Here is a 22,258-nt window from a genome sequence, read left to right as displayed (position 1 = left end):
TTCCTTCAGGAAACTTTGTAATTTCATTTCATTTATTAATTTTCATTTTTATTTGTTAAGGTAATCAAAACATGAAAAATGATACGCCCATTGAACTTAGCAATTTGAAAGTCAAATGGTCACTTTAGGGATAAAAATTTAGGTCATTGATGTGTTATATCAGTAGGAGTTGCGAAGGAAAAATCGTAAGAGTAGAGGTTTAGAGGAAAATTCTAGCTAGTAGCATGGTAGGAGAGTATGGTTATTGCTGAGTGTGTTTGTACATGTGTGCTTCATTTTGTTCTTTGTTTTCATTGGAAATACTAACACCCACTTCAATATGTGGTTGTAGTTAAACTTTAAAAGCAAAAAGTTGAAAACACATTTGAGAAAGGACGAGAGATATGCCTGGCTCTGTCATGTACGTCATCGTACTGAAAGTCTCCGTCTCCTGTCGAATCAGTGCTCTGTGAAAAACCTTGTAAAATTATTTCTTTTTTCTACACAGTTCTTCTTCCATTTTTATCCAAATTTCCTACAATTGTTCTGTAATAGAATTGTCTCAAAGTAAAAAATAATTTATTTTTTGTAAGCAGGTATAATTCATTTTCAGCTTAGTATTTTGTAATAAGTTATAACCAGAATGCGGGAAAGAAATGGAAGGGTCTAGTCAAGAACTGTGTATAAAGGACCCGTGGACACGGACAACAGTGTGGGGACTGACTTTGGGGACAGGGTTGGGCTGGGCAGGGGAGAGCATGGGGGGAAAATTGGACAATTGTAATGAATGCCAATAAAAATATTACAAATGACAGCACAAAACATTTGAAATAAAAACAAAATAATTAAAAATTTAAATTAAAAGGCAAGATGATGAAACATGGAACTCACTAATGTTAAATTTACTAACAATGAATGAATGACCACCATGTATATTTCATTCTAACAGTTGAAACTTTAAAAAAGAACAAATGTATTAAAGAAGAAACATTTGTTTTGTAATAGTAAAGGCTGATGAAGAAAATGGTATAAGAGGTCATGAACAGAGGAAATTATTCCTGAGAACTATCAAAATAAGATATGCTATAGCTCTGAATGTAAATGGCTAATTAACAAATTACAGAAGTAAAATTGGGGTGTAACTCTTAAATCTTAATTATTGTCTTATACGCAAACACATAATTGAATGGGACTGAATCTTTGATTGATTATACTATTTCAGTGCCTACTCCAAATAATGCTCTTTAACTCTTCTTCAACATAAATGTGTTTTATTACTTTATCAATTTACCTGACAAATTTACAGGGAGTCAAACTCATGTGAAGAACTCTTCAAAGTACTATAGATATAAAGCTGGCCCATTTTGTGAGGTGATTCAATAACTAGGGGAAAATATTCATATAAACTGCTAACATACAATAAAATTTGATAAGTATAATTGTACAGTTTACAAAATATGCAGTGAGAAAAGACAAGACTGAGCATTTTATGAGAGGGTGATATGTAGATATACCCTGAGGAATCAGTAAGACAATCTCCTAGACATTAGAAATGAGGAAGTTACATTTTCTAGGGAGAGGAGGTAGTTAGCCTGATGGAACATTAATTGGCCAAGGAGCACTGAGGATGGTAAGATATTATCTTCTGTTGTGCAATTATAAAGTTTTCATGACAAGAATTGGTATGCAACATAATGAACTTTGACATGCTAAAATATGAATGATATGATCAGAGAGCTCATATGTCTGGGTTCTGAGGTTAAATACATCTTTCTAATTTCTGATTTACAGACATCTTCCACTAGGCATCGATACCGTCATTAGTGTGTTCTTCTGAGGATATCTTAACCAAAATATTATAGCTGGCTTTATAAAGAGACCACAAAGCCTCCGTATATCATTCTCATGAGTCTTACTGGTTAAGCGAAATGTGTAAATTGAGTCCAAACCATAAATCTAGACTGCTTTCTTGTTTGAAATGGGTAACACTACAATATAATTTATTCAGTAGTAATTCATACTTATTTCTTTTTGCATTTTGTCATTTTTTCAGTACATTATTTTTTTTAAACCTGCCATCTCTGCAACATGTTATGCTGAGTCTGTGGATGTAGAAATTAACAAAACAGACATCACCCTTACCTTACGAGGTTTATATTTAAGAGCTGGTTGTGTTTATGCATTAAATCAACCTTGACAAAATTATTTATTCAATTAAAATTGTGTGGAGTGCTACAAAGAAAATGCACTTGTTGTTTTAGGACAGTATAAGTGGAGACAAACTTTTTAAAATGGGAAACATTTCCCAAGGGAAGATTAAAAAAAAAAACAACTGATGCTATCTGAAAAGAATGTAGTTTCTCCTACAGCTGCTGTTATTAATGTTTCATTCAAACTAATTATCAGAGCATTTTTTCCTATTCATGATTGCTCTTCAGTTTGACTGCATTTAGTCATCAATTTTAACATTTAAAAAAATTGCTGTCATAGATTTAGGTTCACTACCACTCCCTCCTCTTGCCTGACATCTAGTGGAAGAGGTAATGTGGGGAGATTGGGGGATGGGGGTGGGGGTGTGGGCAGGGGGAATAAATGAGACCAACTCACTAAAGTGAAACAGCAAGGAACTACCTGTCTGGGTCACCATATTTTATATAATAAGTAAAACTCTAAACATTTTCTCACTATAGCACACTTAACCTGTGTTTTCACTGTATCTTCTAAAGTAATTTTAAGGTATTTCATTATGAAATTTCCTAGTACCCTGTTAGTAGTATTCTCCAATGATGTCACATCACTGGCAGACAAGTAGCTTCCTCCTCATTATGGCTTTCTTCTCTTGCTAATTCTGAAATACAACATTTATATGTAATTTAACATGACCTCCAATTAGCTTATTCAAGATTTTCCTAGAATTTGAGGGCAATATATAATGGCATTTATTTTTCTGTCATATCTAATTTCATACTCATATAAATGAGGATAAATCAGAATATGGATTTTAATAAAGAATGATTGATTTAACCATCATTCAAGGTATGTGCCTTTTACAAATTAAAATAACTAAGGTGTTACTGTAGCTAGAGCGTAAAAGTAAATGTGAATAGCCTTAAATAATATGTTAAAAGATACTCAGTTGAGGTAAGATTTAATTCTACAAAAAGCAGTTGTTGACATTCGTAATTTCAATGCCAATAACTCTTTTACTGAGAATAATAGAAAACATCCCCCAGTTGTTCCGGTATTTTTAAGTCCATCTTTGTGTGTGAGTATGTGTACAAATGTGTACAAAAAGGTATGTTTGTGTACCTTTTAGATGACTTTCAAGTTTTTTTTGTAAATAATTCTACAGAAAGTTTTTATATTTGTCTATAATTAATGAGATAAAGACTAAACTGGCAAATAACTTTAGATCTGAGTATATTCGTTTTCTATAGGTAGGTTCACATTGGTTAGTAAAATAGAAAATATAAATGTATTGATATTTCCCTTTGGAAAATTTAAAAGCATCTTTTTATCATCTTTAATCTCCTTATAGTCACTTTTTATATTCCATTTTCTCTGACTCTGCTTTTAAACTCCAGTCTCCTTACAAAACTTTGCTTTGCTGTTGCATTTGAAGTTATTGTTTGTTGTCATCGTTCTTTTGTTTTTGTTTTTGTTTTGAGGAAGCAAATCAGAAAATGCTTTCTAGGGCAGTGTGTGAAGATCAAAGAAGATTGTAGTTAAAATGTTTTTTAAAGGGTCAAGTAGGTTATATTGTGTTAAGAGACTAAAGAATGCATTTTTCTTTAACTTAAAAAGAACGTGTTTTTAAAATCTAATGAGTTATTCACAAGAAAAAACATAAGATTAATAAAATAGGTATTATAAAAAAAGAAATAAAACAAACTTCAGGGACTTGAAGATTACCAGAATCAAATTTAACTGAATGTCACTGTAGTAGTAGACTATATCTTTAGGCTAAGCAAGCAAATCTGTTAGGAAAAATAATATAAAAATTATATAAGTTTGACATCATAGATAGCTAACATACCCCCAGTAGGAAATGATAAGTCCTAATTGTCACCAACAAAAGAAATCAGCAAAATATATAAAAATGGCTGTGAATTGGTTTGTTAGAGGGAAAAGATGACTGAGCCTCTGAAAAGTAAATTTATTTTAAAAAATACTTTAATTAAGAAACTTAGATGTTGAAAAATCCAACTGAGAGCAGGCATGTGTCAATGTTTTTGCTATAAAGAGGTATATGATAATTATGTTTAAAATTTAGTCATGTGATATTTAAAAAAATAATCCCCAGTTGAACACATTAACTACTTGAGAGCCTCGATGTTTTCTGTCTGGGCTGAGAGTAGAGAGCTGTAGCATTTTAGAAGTTCAGAATGCTGTTGAAGATGTAATGTAACTTCTAAAAGTATATTAAATTGATGCAAAGTCCTTGTAAAGATAACATCAATTAAACATTTATTTTATGCTTGCTTACATAGGTATAACATGATCCAGACTTCATGTGAAGCTATGCAAAAGTCTTCTGAAATGTCATATCACTGTAAAAAGTTTCAAGCTCTCTCCTACAAGGAGATAATGAGTGACCTGGCTTTAACTGCTCTGACATACAGCGAGAAAGCAAAGGACACCTGTGAACTCCAGCTGCTTAGGCCTTCTATGTGGAACCCTTAACCAGGAACACCTTCCGGTGAAGATCGAGGAATATAGGAGATTATTGAATATATAGAGTAGTATATACTTTTGCTACACTGCCTCCAAGCTCTTACCTCAGGTATCTGATGTACAGTGGTCTTTGCAGGCGAGCCTCTGGATCAGGCCTCATATACCCAGGGTGAGAGTGTGGGGATTCCGAGGAGTAACCCTGGTCAATATGTTTTATGCTCATATCTGAGCTCCTTAAATATGCTTATAAGCTTCTATCAGTTTTCATAATAACTCCAAGATGTATGCAGACTATAGAAAAACACTGAGAACCATCAACTTTTACTGATGTATAGCACGCCTGTTACCTTTTCAGCTGTGTAGATGTGGACATTCGTTATCCACTGCCAATTCTTTCCCATGATCTGACAAGAATTTTACTTAGCTACAAACAAATCCTTGTCATACATATCATTGGCTGTGTTTTAAACTGTCTGACAGAATAATGGACATTTTCTAGATCATATTAATAACTCACAATTGAAACTGTATATTTGATAATATTATAATTGATCATCCCAATTTGCACAACACCCACTCTTGAGAAAATGGATTTCTTTAGAAACTGGCACTGTTTGGTTCAAGCATTAAAAATGAAATACAAGAAGTTTTTTTCTCAAAAGTATAATTTGTTCTATATTTAATGCTCTACTAAATATTAAATATATCATAATATTTAAAAAATAATAATAAAGGTGAAAAACATTTCAGATTCACTTTACAGATTGACTTAATTACTATCAGGAGAAATTACTAGTATATAATGGAATCTACTTCTTATCATACTGCAAATAAGGATTAATCATTGTTATTAGGAGTGTTCTACCCTGCTACGTTATAATGTTTCTAGAGCCATTTATGCTCTTTATTAATTTTAGCCTTGCTCATTAAAATGAAAAAAAAAAACTTTACTATCAGAAGCCAAGGGTTATTGGAGCATAAGACTTATATATACAATAACAGTTTTATGTTTCCACTAATACTTCCATAGTTTACATAAAACTGCCCTGTCTCCCTCCTTATTTTAAGCAGTAGACTATTAACGAGGTGCATCACTGCTGATAGAGGAATGAATCTCGTGTTTATTATTTATCATGTAACCTCTCCTTCTACTATTATTTCAGAAATAAATATACAACCTTTGTCAAATCAGCATTTAACAGGCCACCATTGCATGTTGATTGACATTTGCACACTTACATGAGAATAGCAGAGAGAGCATGGGTACACAAAGGCTGAAAGTGAATCGTTCTGAGAATCAAATAGTAAAGAGTGCTGGAGATGGTCAGGTTCTGGTGTGTGTTTGCCAGTGTGTGCCTGTGGGGCAGAGAAAGTCACAGAGCATTTGCAGCCTAATAACTGGTAAAATAAAACAGTATGAACACAGGAAAAATTATGTGAATATTGGGTCATTCAGTTTGTTTTGCTGGGACAACATGAAATCCCTATTAAAAATGCAATTTAAGTCAAAAGTATTTTTGCATTTCTCCAGTTGCTTTCACTTGTGTGAAAATATAAAAACTGATTATAATTGAGTGATTCAAAATTAGTACTCCTAATAATTGGTCAATATGTGTGGTTTTGGTATAATTAGGCTTTCTGTTCCTGACAAAACTTTCCAATCAATATGCTTGTCTTTCATCCCTCTACCGTTCCCACTGCGCCAATATCTAACAATTAAACTACACTATCTGTTTTCTCTGGCTCTGCTTCTGAGTTGTTTTCCCTTTTTTCCCCAGAGGTCAGTGTAATATGATTGGCCTTACTGCAGGCTTATTGCTTCTGCATGACCCCTTCTCATCTGCAAACAATGCACTTTTATATTCCACATAGTGTCAGTGCTAAATCTGTTCTATTTTTCTCTATATCTGTAGAAGAGACTTGACTTGTCTAGTTGAGAATGTTTAGGTTATCCGAGGATTGCCCTCCAATTCTTATTTCTCCACTGCATAATTCCTATATTTTTAACCTACAATGAGTTCCTCTTCTTTCCACTCATGCCCCTTTCCAGCTTTCATAAATGTTTTGCTTGGTCAATTAGCATCTTGATATCTTGCTCTTGATCCATCAAATTTTCATCTGCAGGGAAGCAATCATTCCATGTGTTTAACATGTTTTAATCTACAATGATATTGCTAGTTAACATTCCCTCTTCTTCCCATTGGACTACACTTATTAAGTAAGAAGTATTAATTCAAACTAACTACTTAATACTCAGCTACTTAGCTCTATTATAATCTCATGAAACCACTTTCCTATAAGCAGGCCATCATTGAGCAAAAGGTCCTTATATGATGTACAACTGTACTCAAATTTTTTACTCTGTACCTTATTTACATATGAAAATGCACAGGTCATTGTAAGACCAAAGGAACCAATGGCATTTTTTACTGATTTCCAGATAGAAATTCTCCCTCCCCCTCTCTATCTCTCTCTTGTATTTGCATGAATGTGTGTATACATAAGATAATTGTCTGGATTATACATAAATTAGGGTATTGAATATCCACTGATCTTGCAAACATTTAGTAAGGAAAATGTATTCTCTCTTAGAGATCTCTGCAATGTTGCTTGAAGTGTGTAAGAGTAAGTGTAAAGCTTCTGAAAGAATACTGGAAAAGGAAATATTTAAGGATTTTACTCACAGGGGTGTCCACCCCATGGCCCACACGCGCAGCCTGGGATGGCTATGAATGTGACCCAACACAAAATTATAAATTTAATTAAAACATTATGGGATTTTTTTTGTTTCCTTTAATGTTTGTGTATTTAATGTGTGGCACAAGACAACTCTTCTTCCAGTGTGGCCCAGTGACGCTAAAAGATTGGACACCCCTGATAGAGGATTTTTTTTAATGTTTTAACTGAAATTAGGGAGTAAACCATTTTTTTCTTTTATTTTGGAATTATTATAGATTCACAGGACGTTGCAAAGATAATACAAAGAGGTTCCATGTACCCTTCACCCAGTTTCCACCAACAGTTACATCACACATAATAGTAGCACAATTCAGACCAAGAATTTGACATTAATACGATGCATGTATGTAGTTCTGTGTCTCTTTATCACCTGTGTAAATCTGTATCGTCAACCAATCAATATACATTACCCCACACCGCAAAGAACATGCTGGCCACCCCTCTCAGTCACACTTGCTTACTACTCTTTACCATCCTTGGCCTCTGGGAGCCACCAGCTGTTTTCCACAGCTGTAATTTTGTCATTTTGAGAATGCTTTATAAATAGAATCATACAGTGTGTGACATTTTGAGATTGCCTTTGTTTATTTAGTATAATGCTTTTGAGATCCATCTAAGTTGTTGCACCAATAGTTATTCTTTTTATTGCTCAATAATATTCCCCAGTATGAGTATACCCTGCTTGTTTAACAGCTCACCTGTTGAGAGACACTTTGGTTATTTCCAGTCTTTGGTAATTATTATAAAGCTTCTGTGAACAATCCTGTGCAACTTTTTGAACGAACATCAGTTTTGGTTCTTCTGGGATATGTGTCCAACTGTTTAGCCACACGGTGAGGGCATGTTTAGCTTTTTAAGAAACTATCTATGTTCCAGAGTAGCTATACCATTTTATATTCCACCAGCAATGTGTGGCAAACCCAGCTTTTTCATATCTTCACCAGTATTTGGTATTACTGCAGGTTTTATTTTAGTTGTTCTAATAATATGGTCTTAGAGGTTTCACTGCATCAGAGTTGAACCCAGTCCCAGGGTAAGAAGAAAACTGTTCAGAAGTGAAAAGACAATAAGTGGTCAGGAAATGTTTCTATTAGTAACTTGCTCAGTACTGTGAGTCCTCAGCGAATACTTGTAACTCATGTTTATAACTAATGTGTTGTTAAATACTAATTACCAGGTACATATTAGTTAAGAAACATTAATGATCAATAAAATTCAGATTAGAAAACTCAAAGGCCTTGTACAAACATTTAGAATACTTATTTGGGAAGATTTATTATAAAATACATTGTAATTTTATGAGATGCTTCTCCTTTGAATTAAAAACTGAGTGACTTCATTACTTCATATTTATGACATTTTTTAGATGAAGGTATAAATATAACTCTTTATTTTAATTGCTTCACAGTATTCCACAGTATGTAGCCTAGTAATGGGTTTTATATATTCTCCTTCTTTTTGTCTTTTTGAAACAATGTTGGAATTAATTTTTCCATGTGTATTACTTTTCTATGCTTAACCAATCTCTTATTAGTATAGAGTAGTGGAACACCCAGGTTTGTTATTGAAAAACAATTTATACAAATACCAACTTTTTGATATCTATGTTTTCACTAAAGAATCTATTTTCTTTAGGAACATCATTTATAAAATGGTTTTTCTATTTGTATGTCCAGTATTTAATGTTGTTAAAATGTTTAATGGAGAGTACGTATGGGAAGAATGAGCTGAACTAGTTAACACACTTTGGTTATTTGCTTTCCCCAATGCACTCTCCATCCTGTCATTATTAATATGTAAGCACATATCCCTGAATTTTATTAAATGTAATGGGCTAATTTGACACCAAACTAAACCTTTATATAGACTCTCTTGGCTGTGATTTGGTGGTCACTGGCTTCTTTGGCCTTCTCACTGCCTTGGGCTTCCTATGAGGAAGTAGTTTACAGAAAATTAAAGGCCTCTTCAACACAATTCTGTATCCAAACTCTCTTTCCTTGTTTTAATGCGGTGTGTAATAACATTTCTACTAGCCGGCCCCTTCCCCTACATCATATTGGGAAAATAAAAGTAATTTATCTCAAGACTGATCATTAGCATAGCATTTTTAAATGATCTAATAATAATATTTATCTGCTATTTAAAAAATCATGTAATAGATAATATTCGTAAAAAATAAAGAAATGAAGCAATGAGACCAATGATTGTCATAGCATGAGATGACTTTGTTAGGTCAGAAATAGCAGATATGCAAAGAAGTAAACACATTTGGCTTGCTTTGTGTTAAGATCAACCAAATCTACTGATAGATTGACTACAGAGTTAAAAGACAAATCAAGAATGATAGAGACAAGTGCTCAGGAACTTGCTTTGCAGTTTAGTAAGTGATAAGGTGGTAATAGTGTGTTACATGAGCATTCAAAGGGGATAACTAGAATTTGGTAGATTAGTTATTATGTCCTATAGAATGAGATATCTGAGTTAAACCTAAAAAGCTAACAAAAGTTGGGCAACAATTATCTCATCTGAGAAGTCATATATATAAAGACTCAGAGGCTAATATCAGATAAAATATTGATCATGCTGCTATAAGTTGAATCAGTTTTAAGATAAGGCTGGAGAAGTGATGAGGAACCAATGTATAAAGGGCCATGTAAGGCATATGAAGGAATCTAGACATGAACCAGAAAGCAATAGACAGCTCTTAAACATTATTAAACTTGGGAGTGGCAGGATCAAATTTGCGTTTCAAAAGATCACACCAGGTGCCCTACAAAAAATAGATTAAACAAAAACAATACTGGAAGAAGACAAACTTGTTAGGCATTTGTTCTAAGAAACTAGATCAAGTAATGGTGATGCAAACTAGGGTGAAAAGCAGAGAGGATAAGAGTGCACTACAAGAGAAATCACGTGATTTAGCCATTGGTACGTGATAATAGTCGTGGTGGGTTTATATAGTAAATCCCTTCTGAGTTAGATATTCATACTGAGGCATTTATAGGAAATGGATATCAAAGTCATGGGCTTGCTTTAAGATAAGGCAGCATAATTGCAAAGCACAGAAAATATAGCAAATAAAATGATGAAAACTTCGATAATTCTTGGATATGATTGGTGAGCACATAGCTGCTTATGATACTATTTTCTTCATTTTTCTGTGTTTTTAAATTTCTATTTAAAATGTATTTATAAATAGAACAAAAACAAACTACTGTATATATGTGTAGAACAAAAGTGAGGCTATTTATTTTATGTCTTGGTAGTGATACATCAGTATGCTGAGAGAACAATTCCCTACCGTGTAGTTGCAGCAGTTATGGGGATTCGCTGCATACCTCATAATAGAGAGTGCCAGCTTTCAAACCGAACATGGCCTGCAGGGAGCCTGAAGGCTGGAAGGAAAGACGCTCGTCCACACCGGGGCAATGACTCTGCAGCCTGTAAAACTGTGTGTACAATTCCTCACAGGAAGAAGTCTGGGAGCAATTGAAAGTGAGGAGTTTTCCAACCTCGATCATACTAACTTTCTGTTTTTAGGATTCGGATTTATAAAACTTCCTGATAACTGTCTTTTCCTGAATAGATGGTGTTTCAAAGAACTGAGGACTAAGGAAATTGTGGGCTTATTACCAGACAATTGCTGTATATCTTGGTAGCAATCTATAATTAAGTGAATAAGAACATCTAAATAAACCAAGTTATTTCTTCCCTGCACTATTAAAAAAACCTTATTATGTTAGAACTTCCTTACTTATATCTCCAGATATAGAGAAAAGTATTTATGCAGTCTAATTTCTAAAAAACTAAATTTTATCGTTTTTTTCCACCATAACAAAGTAGAGGAGGGAAGTTAGCTAGAAATTACCGTCAAAAATTTGTCCGTGAAACATTACTTTTAAAAAATGTACAGATAACTCTAGTATGTTTTAAGTAGTAAAATAGAAAATTAGGAGACAGATATAAAAACTATGTAGACTTTATTATACCTATGGATTAATATCACATACTGTGCCCTTTATAGTTTCCAAAGGTGAATATAGTCACAATCATAAAGTAAAACTGATGAGTCTGAGTGCAAATACAGTTTATGGTTCTTTAACATAAGGACTAAAAGTATAATATGTAATATTTTAGGAAACATAGCAGAATATAGCCACTTTTATTATAATCTATTTTTCTGAAAACAGAGATAATACAAAATTGGGAAAAGTCAACATTAAATTAAGTTTTAAATGATATGCAAATAAAGAATAACATTTAGTAATATCTATTAAAATACTAAAACTTAGATAAAATTAGACTAAAGCTAAGTAACAGTGTCTTGAAAAAAACTGACCAATGATGTATTATAGGTTTAAGGATGTGGATGGAGCTAGGAAAAGAGGAAGAACCCTCCTAGTTTGACCCATTACAACATCACAGACAATAGAAACCAAGATAAATGGCCTGGGGGTGAAATCAGTGGCAAAAGAAATCAAGTGTCAGAGACCCCTGTAACTGTTTTCCTGAGTCAGTTGAAAGGAATGAATGAATGCACTCTAAATCACCAACTGAGTGCTCAGACTAAATTTTGCCAATGGCACAATTATCTACCCAGACACAGCTCATCCCAAAAAAAGAGTTCCCAAAATGCATAGAAACCTTAAAATCCACTGAAAGAAGACCTAAATAATGAGGGATAATCTGTTCTAATAAATATACAAAAATCACCAACTATGAATGACAGTCTACTGTCTCAACACAAATATTTTTGTTGAATAAATAGTAGTATAGACAAATCAGCCCCTATTCCAATATTGCTATTAAGCAGAAAGTAATATACTCATGTATAAATGTTACAAAGAAAATAGATAAATGAACAATCTAGAGAAAATTCTAGATGAAGACTATATAATGGAGAAAATTTTCATGTGTCTGAACAAAATTTCAAGAAAGTACTGACAACTGGTTATAAACAAAATGGGATAATTTAAAAATGCATCTAAATAAGATATATAATAAAAATAAATTGCTAAAGAGAATATTTTCATTATAAATGTAATGAAATCATTTGATAAAAAGAAAATATACCTAAAAATAAATTTATGAATGTAAAGACTATGTTTTAGAATTTGAGGCAAAATGAAAAGGAAACAAAAGACAAAATTATTAGAAAAATAAAAATTATTGGATGAGAAGGATAACTGTATTGAGACAAATGGGAATTTCAAAATAAATTATCATTACATAATAAATGAAAATAGTTTAAGATGTAATTTTTAAAATGTTTATAAATAAATAAATGACTCTAATGTACCACTATATTTTCAAATACTGAAACATTTAAAATCAATTAGGGAAACATGAGTATGTTTATTTAATAATGTTAAAGTTAAGTAAATAATCTTTTTTTTTTCACAGAAGAGGTAAATCTCTAAAAAGATAGTATTCATTGTGTTGACCTCATATATCTCTGTAGTGACATTTACACTCTGAAAACGAGGAAATTTTAATGCCATTTGAAAAAAAACAACCCTTCAAAAATACATACCAATTTTTTGTCCCTATACAGTAAAGAAAATAAATTATTTTAATTCCTTTTATAAAGTCAGCATAACAACACTACAAAAAGCAGTCAAAGTGCTTTTTGACCACATACACACAACCTACTTCAGGTTAACTCTCTAAAATTTTAGATAATTAATTATATAAATGAAAGAGACAAAAACTATGTGATTACTGAATATACCTCCCTTGGAAAAGTGTTTGCTCATTTTATTTGTTATTTTATGATATATAGTAGGGGGGCTGATTTTTGCATCCCTCCTACACAAACTCATATGTTAAAGTCCTCACCTCCATTGCCTCAGTATGTGGCTATATTTCAAAATAGCATCTTTAAAGAGGAAATTAAGGTTCAATTAGGTCATTAAGAGAATACCCTAATTCAATATGACTGGTGTTCTAAAACTCCTCAAATTACCTTGCTTGTTGAAATCGCACCTTTCTGTGTTCAGTATGTAATACAAGGATAACATGTATATACTCTGAGTATACGTGTATGTATTCTGAATTGAATCTTGAGGGTACAGGGAAATATATGCCCATTAGGAAATCTTCTTAACAGTACCACCTGAAAGGTTTTCTGTGGCTTCTTGAAATGCCAAAATATTTCAGGACCTGAGAATGACTGAGGAAGGATCTAAGAAAATAGTCATCTCTGGAAATACTGATATTATTGATTACTATTCCAAAGTAAGTAGTACTATCTCATCCTCATCACTGCATTTTTTAAAATTTTACATTAGAATTTTCTTAATCAAGCCTCAATTACCCATCTTGCCAGCCTAACTGATGATTTCCATTCTCTCTTTGACACTCGGACAAATGAAGTCAGTATTTACAGTCAATTTATTCAATACAATAATATACACTCCTAAAGGTCCCCTCACTATGCAAATTGTGCATAGTGAGAATAAATTAGGGGCAAACCATCAAAAAATTTTGGACTCATGAACACAGACAACAGTGTGGCGATTGCTATGGGGTGTAGGGTGTAAGGAGACTAAAAGGTAATGGAAAATTAAAACAAAGATTAATTAAAATACAAAAAATAAAATGAAATAAAAAAATTTTCAGTGACACAAACATATAATTGATACTAACCTTAAAATGTTACTACACAGATTTCTACATGTAAGCAGTTAAATTCGTACATATGATATTTTCCCTTGGAAATGCCTAGAAATTTTTTGTAAGTGAACATCAGAGGAGTTATCATCTTAGTTATTATTTATATATAATATAAACAGGTGGAGGAAGGCTTATCTGAAATTAGATGTTAAATTGTAACACCAGATGTGAACAATCATGGCTAAGAGCACATAAGGATGAACTGGGGTAAGTGGTAGTTTTATGCTATGTGTCTATGCATGTTTGTGTGTATGTGAATGTGTGTGTTTTGTGTATTTCTAGAAGGCTCAGTTCTGCTGGGTGGAATTTTCTCAGATAACCAAGTGATTTTTGCAGATGAAATAACACATAAACAAATGTGAAATTAGCCTTATGCTCAAAATATTCCCTAATACATCAGTCACATTGGAACAAATTTATCTTAAAAGAAGCACTGTAGTAGAACAGATTGTACACAGGAAATTCTCATTCTTGAACATTAGGTTATCTAATGAAATATATGTGAAAATCTAGGGGATTTATGGAAAGTCTCTATGAAAATGATATTCTACAAAATGATAGTTATATTAGGGTAAGAATATAAAAATACAAGGAAAACAGTTTATACAAACTGCCTATATACTCAATTTGTTTTATTTATATCTTTGGCTTTGTTTCACTTTAAAGATATCAAATTTTAAGTGTCATTTCACACTATCGATATAATTTATACAAGAGGGGAAGAGATTCTACCTCTTTCCTGAAAGAGAATATCAATTATGCAAGAAAAGAAGTTGAAACTATATATCCCAATGAATTGACACATTTATGTATGTTCAAATTAATGTAAAATTAGTCAAACATATTTAAAATTATTTTCTCTTTTAAACACTTTTGTGGGAATACCAAACAATATTTTTCTGTCATATAAGATTAGATGGCTCAGTACTGTGTAGCATAATTAACATGAGCTCTTTGGAATTAGTTTCTCCTTCACATCCTTTCCAAGGCAAGATTCACCAGCATCCTTGATGGTACTTCTCTAGATACTGTATTTAGATTTTCTCAAATTGATCAAATAACTGTGGCCTCTTTGATCTTAAGATACATGGCCACTGTAGTCACTGAAGAACAGGGTAAGTGACTGTGAGATGACATAATGCTTTCGTGGCTTGGGAGTGCCATACACCCCATCCACCCTCATCCTTTTAGCTAGAATTCAATCTAAAAGTTTTAACCTAACTAAAATGGGGCTGAGGAATATCTATGCCTAATCAATATCTCTACCACAAGCCCTTCAAAAATGTCTTAGATTTTATTTTATGTTTTAAAACTTTTTCTTTGATAAGAAGAAAGAGACATTTCTAAAGGGAAGAAAAATAACTTTTGAGACACAATGAATTTATCAATGCTTAAAATAGTTTTCCCAGCATGCATGTCCTTTCTATATTGATCTTTAAGATTTGGAAATAAAATTTTTATTTTATTTCAAAATAGTCACTAAGAATTTAGAACAAGAGAGTAACAAAATTGATTTCCTATTATTCATGTACCAAAAACTAATATATATGTGCACTAATGATTTTTTTCATCATGAATAAGAATGGTAGCACACTATAATGGTTCTCTTTCATATGGTGTAGTATCATCAAATGCTAGTTTAATAAGTTATCAAATGGTAGTTCAACAACAGCTAGTGTTACTGAACTGAAGGCAAAAATTTCTTAGGTAACCACTAGCCTAAGAAGTAATGTGGATCAGGGTGGGGGGAAGAAATCTAAATGCAAACATATAAAGGGGAAGTGTTTTGGGGTGTCCACAGTCACTTTCACAATAATTTTGTTTGTCCTATGCCATTAACACCACCGTTTAATAACACTAATACATTTTAAGTCCAGTGCATGTGGATTATTTTTATTTATTAAGCAGTCTGTATGTCTATTACTATGTCCCAAGCATTGTTCTTTTACAATTTATTTACCTAATTCTCTTAAATCTCATTTAAAAAATCCTCACCATCAACATCATCTCCATTTCAGAGAGAAAGGAAGTATTGCAAGTTTGCAATTGTAAACTTTAAACCCAGGGAGCTGACTCCAGATTGCTCTTAACCATTCTACCATGGTGTCAGTTTTTATATTGTACGTTTCTAAGATATCCTCAGACCAGTTTTATTCACTAGGAATATTAAGTCTTTTAACTTTTGCAAATCCAATTTCCAAAATTCCAGTTGGATTTATATTTATATATTGGTAGGTGAGTAATAAATTTTAGGACATTAAAAATCACCGTTTATTTTTTAATTTATTTTTAGTCTGTAATTTACATTAAACCACCATTGCATTTATTGCATTTATGGATTTATGGACCAGAACCTACTTAGTCAATTGTATTGATTTTTATAATATTTATTATTGTTATATTTTAACTATTATGTTAGAACACAATACAGTACCTTATAGTATATTATGTAATGTAGGAATATTTTTCTTTCATTTTAGCATTTACTTAGTCAGTTTTTTAAAAAATTAGTTAAACTTTTCTTCTTGTTACTAACTTCAATTTTGAGGAAAAATTCATTGCTGGCCCCATAAAAATAAAAAAGGCAGACTTCAGGTTTTTTTGCAGATTCAAAAAGTCATAAATATATATATATATATATATAATAAACAGTATTGGAAACTTTAAATATTATATATACTCATTTGTTTCTAGCATTTAAAAAATTGTAGCTACATAATAAATATTATAGTACTGAAAATATCAGCATATATGTATATACCACTTAAATTATGCCAATCTGTTATAAGCAATTCCATATACTAACTCTTTTAGTTATTACAAAAATCCTGTGAAACTGATGCCACATTATCACTATTTTTCAGATAAGAAAATTTGGAGTGATGAACAGAAAAATAATTCATCTGAGTTTACAAAGTTTGAAACTACTCCTTCATGATAAATTATGTCTTGGCTTTTTAGTTACTGGTTGCTATTGGCAAGTAAGTCAATGAGAGGGACTTACCCAGGCTGTCTTTTGCAAGGATTGGTTATAATCACTGACCACCCATCTCCACACTCTGTGGAGGATCAACTGTGCAGGAGTGGAGTGGTAGTGCCCTGATGTGGTCTGTAGCTATCCATTGCGTCCCTAGGCCCTGCGATTTCCTGGGTGGCATAGGTCAAAGTCAACCCCACTTGTGTTTTGCCCAGGGCCACCCTGCCTGAGCTATAGAGCAACCTGAGATGGCTGTTGCTTATGCTGGGCTTGGAGATTCCAGGTGAAGCCAAGCTGTGTATCTAGGCTGTGTGTTCCTAGTTCCATGCCTAGGGCCACTTACCAAGAGGTAAGGGGGCTAGAGGCTCACTAAGGTCACTTGTTCATTGTTTGAAAGGATTTAGGAAGTTGTGAAGCATGAGCCAAGACCAGCCATTTATATGGAAAAGCTACTGTTAACAGCTGTAAATTGGGTGGGAGCATACCTCAGGGAATCTCCAGGGTGAGGCAAATAGTGTTAGCCAAGTTGATGGAGGCTCAGATGTGACATCCTGCTGGTTGTGTGGCTCTACCAGCCTTTCTCTCCCAGAGAAAGCTGTCCCTCAGCTTTCACCTTCACGACAACCGCTTCAGTTTCTCCCTACATGCCACTGGTGACTTTGAAACTGCCATCCCAGTGTTGAAGCTCAGAGGGAGTGAGTCAGAGTAAGTTCACGTGTGGGTTAGGAGGAACTGCTTGGGATGAAAAGTTTCTTCCCCCAACTCGATCACTGCTGATTTTTACAGCCAGCAGTTATGAAGACTTATTTTCCTGGCACTGGTACCGTGGGCTGGATGGCCTGGTGTGGGGCTGGGACTCTTTGCTCCCGAGATATCCCTTCTGGATTGTTACCCACCACATGCGTGTGTGGGACCAGCCCATTCCCCATCTCCACCGCTGCTAGCAGGCTGGATGGATGTCATTTCTTTAATCCCGTAGTTATCATATTTCCATTCAACTTGAAACCTGCTGATTCTGAGTGATGGTTGTTCTATAGTTTAGTTTTAATTTTGATGTGGTTGTGTGAGGATGTGAGCCGTGTTTACCTATGCCGCCATCTTGACTGGAAATCTAAATTATACTTATTTAAATATTCAATGCTTATTGCGCTTGCATAAAAATATTTGGTAACCAATTTCACATATTAATATGGATATGAAATTTTAAAATTGAATACACTTGTACAGGATAAATGCATTTAAAAATTACCAAACAATAATCAAGAGTATATATTCCATGACTTCAAAAATTAGTCATTATTATAAAATCTATTAACATAAACATTCGGAAAACTTAGTAACATAATAAAAATCATATATCTACTCTAAAGTCTTAGAAATAGTAATTTTATACTTCATAAAAATAGAGTAATTAACTCTAAAATATCAAATATTTTAAAGTAAAAATTTTAAGCCAATAGTACTATAGAATGACAGGTAAAATTTTTTCTATGATCAAAAATTTTTAAAGCTACAAAATAAAAGATTGATAAAAAAGAACTCAGAAAACAGCATGTCTAACTCATATTATATAAAAAAGAGGGAGAGAAAGAGATTAGAGTTAGAGATAAAGATAGACAGAGATGTTCCTTAATATATAGAAGACTTCTAGAAATAGGGAAGGAAAAAAATACCAATAACTCAGTAGAAAATTGATAAAAGGGTGTTTTATTATTCCAGCTAATTAGGTTTGCTGCTGCAACTCATAAGCAGTGGTTTAACATGCACAGTGACAATTTTTCTGCCTCATGTATGTCTTTTTTGAGTTGTGTGTCTCTGAACTATGTTTCATGATGGGATTCATGGATCTGGTTCCCTCCATGTTGGACTCTCTCATCTCATGTGTTGCCTATAGTATAGCCACCAGGGGAGAAAAAGAAACAATTCACATTGATTGTTAACCTTCTAAGGCAGAAAGTGACTGTTGGTAGTTTAGCTAAGCTATTCCATGGTATTGTTACATTGGCCTTCCTTACATTTGATTAAATAGCCTGCAGCGGCTGGAATGTGACACTAATGCGCTTATAGATCACTTACGCTAGAAAACAGTCCATAAAGTCACAAGCAAATCTAAGCTTTTTTATGTGATTCCCACAACAGACCTTGTGATAAACAGTGCCCCCCCTTAGTCTTTCCCCTAGTGTGCCCCTAAATTAAGACCCCCAGGAATCTTACCAAAACCCACTCTTTTGTTTTGAATTGACCAATCCAGACTTATTAGCTCAGGAAAAAGAAGCGCTCAACTCATGGATCTTAATTAAGGCATATTCTCCAAGTTTTGCCTCTCTCCCTGCCTGTGCCCTGCCTGGACCTCCACATGTGGTCCCTCCAGGTACACCTTGAAATCCCTCCAGGACACGTAAGTATAAGATTCTCCATTTCGATTTCCCTAGTAACTTTGTAGAGCTGAGACTCACCTTTCTGCACCCTACGCTGTACTTAACAAGTGTAAATTTATCATGATCCTAACAGTGACACAGATCATCTGCCCTTACAATTCATTAGGCTGAGAGTGACACATAAATAAGAAATCACTAAATCATTTTGAAAAACTAATGGGAGATTGATTCAGATAGGTGTATCAAATGGTATTAAATCCAACAACTGTTGGATTCAACTAATGTTTGCTGAAGGTTTAAGGATTTACATAGAGCTCACATAATATTACATAAACTACTTCTGTCTCAAGGGAGAAAATACTGCATCTTTCTAATGAATTTCTTAAGACTCAAATAATGAGAGTCTCAAATATAAATATTAGTTGTTCCCTGTTGTAAAGTGACAGACATAGTACCATATATAATCTATTGTGAATTTTCTAAATGTGGACTTAAGCAAACTGGTAGGTACAACTTCTATTTTCTAAATAATGGAGGTTAGAGAAAAGTAGCAAAAGGACACCATGAGTACACATTTTGAAGGTTTCAGCCATGACAAATGTTGTCAGTCATTTGTCTTCAAAAGGTTAATATCACTACCAGGAAATGCACTTTCAGAATTAAAAAAAGGGTTAAGGGACATAATGATAGGATGAAACATAGTTCTTATTTGCTTGGATATATCAATTGTAAACAAATGTTCTCACTATATTGGATAAGGTTTAACAAGAATGTTAAGCACATTTGGGAATTATTAATACACTACTAATAGTATGTTATTTTGACTATGCAGAAACTATTTTTATTTTATTTAAAAATATAATAGTACTTCTGATATGTTTTTAATGATCACACAAGCTAAATTATGTACGATGCTTGCATGTAATGAATATTCACAAAGTATTATTTAAATTATATATAATGATTGTATATGAATGAAATACTACTAATGAGCTGCTCTTTGGAATATAAGGACACACATGATTGTATTTCCCCTTCACTTTTATTATTTATATATTCTTATTTTTGCACATTGAACATTTTATTTTTACTTAAACCTCTAAAAATTTAAAGATTGGTTTTATGTGACTATAAAGACCTGTCATCACTATAAAATAAAAGCATAACAGTAGCATGTTGTCTGCATTACACTGAGAAAATTTAGCAATTCAAACTAGTTATTTCACAATCAAAGATTTAACATTTTCTTTTAAAACATCCAACCAAAAAGATTTAAAGTACTAATCCAACAAAGGTTAAAAAAACATGTTGCATTATTCAATTAATTGGGACAAGTGAGGCCTTAACTTGTTTTCTTAGAGAAATATAATCCTACCTGAGACTAAATACTATTGACTGTCAACTGTAATTGAAAAAATAATGTATATATACATTAAAAAATCTCATCTCACTGTTTCTCTCTTTCAAGTTCACATTTTACTAAACTCTTATTTTTATTAAGTCATTCTATAAACATGAAGCAAATGTGCAAAATTTTCTTCTGTTCCACGAGAAACATTTTCTTCCAGGTGGAGTCCCAGTCTGCCATTCTACTCCGTGGTACAGTGCTCCTCAGTGTAGACAACAGACTGAGGGCATCAGCATCAGAAAAGGTGTTTGCAATACAAATTACAGGTCCCATTTTAGACCAACAGAATCAACACCTCTAAGGATGGCATTCAGGGGTTTAAACCAATGACTTTTATGCACACTAATGTTTTAAAACCATTGCTTGCTTTCCTACGTTCATGGAGTTATCACATTGTTTCATTTTATTTTGTCCATGCTTAACTTAGACAAAAGATGACATTCTATAAGTCTTGGTTGACACGGAATGCCTTAACATTCATCCCACAGTAGGTGAGACCAGTTTCTATTTTTCTCCAGGATCCTGCTCAGAAGTGGGTCCATTTTGATTTGCTTCTCAGTAGGCTAGGGGAAAGGAACCAGGGACTATGAAGAAAAAGGTTCTGTTTGTTTATTTTTTTTAATATCTGACCAAATATTTTTATATCCAAACACAAAGAGTTAGTTATATGTGTCACTGTTGGTATCTCACTAGAAAAGGGGAGCAAAGGGATTTAGACATTGAGCAAAATAAACTGGGGGGTTTCAACCTGTTTGCTCCATTAGGAAACTGCAGCTTTCTGCTGCAGAAGGTTACATCATTGCTCCACTAAGGGGGCTAACCTGCCTTCCTTCCCTGCCTAGGCAAAGAATGGTTGAGAGGCACAGGGGGACATATCTAACCATTGTCTAACTAGGGGGTATGGACCTGTCCAAAGCCCACAAAAGCTTGGGAAGTTGATTGGTTCTTCCCAAGAAAAAGGAGCTACTCCATCACAAACCCAAACTAATAACCCCAGAGAAGCTCTCTCTTGCTCTCTCGCCCACCTGGGAGTGTGCTCACCTTGTGTGCTCCCCTGTCCTGTCTTTTCTCCATAACCAAGTGGCCTTAGCAGCCACGTGGCCCTTGGCCGTGGATACGCTACACACAGGCTCCAAAGGAAAGCCTGAATGCCGCAGCACAGCGGTGGACTGCAGCTGGGAGCACACACTACGCTAGGCGGATGCTAGACTGGACTGGACTTTAATATGGAGCAGCGTCTGTGAGCAGTGGCTATTATGCCGGCAATAGTGAAGACAGGATTTAACTTTTTCTATGGCAGGATGGACAGAGCTGGGACATTGGGAAGTCAGGAGGGGAAGCCCCTTAATTTTACATCATCAGTCAAGTTCGGGGCCACAGAGCCCGGTGGTCCCCAGCGGGTTTCAGGAAATAGCTTTCCTTTTGGCA

Source organism: Phyllostomus discolor, chromosome 3 (assembly GCF_004126475.2).
Source record: "Phyllostomus discolor isolate MPI-MPIP mPhyDis1 chromosome 3, mPhyDis1.pri.v3, whole genome shotgun sequence".
In the NCBI taxonomy this organism is placed as follows: domain Eukaryota; kingdom Metazoa; phylum Chordata; class Mammalia; order Chiroptera; family Phyllostomidae; genus Phyllostomus; species Phyllostomus discolor.
The sequence above is the reverse complement of the archived record's forward strand: the minus strand, read 5'-3'. Positions refer to the sequence as shown.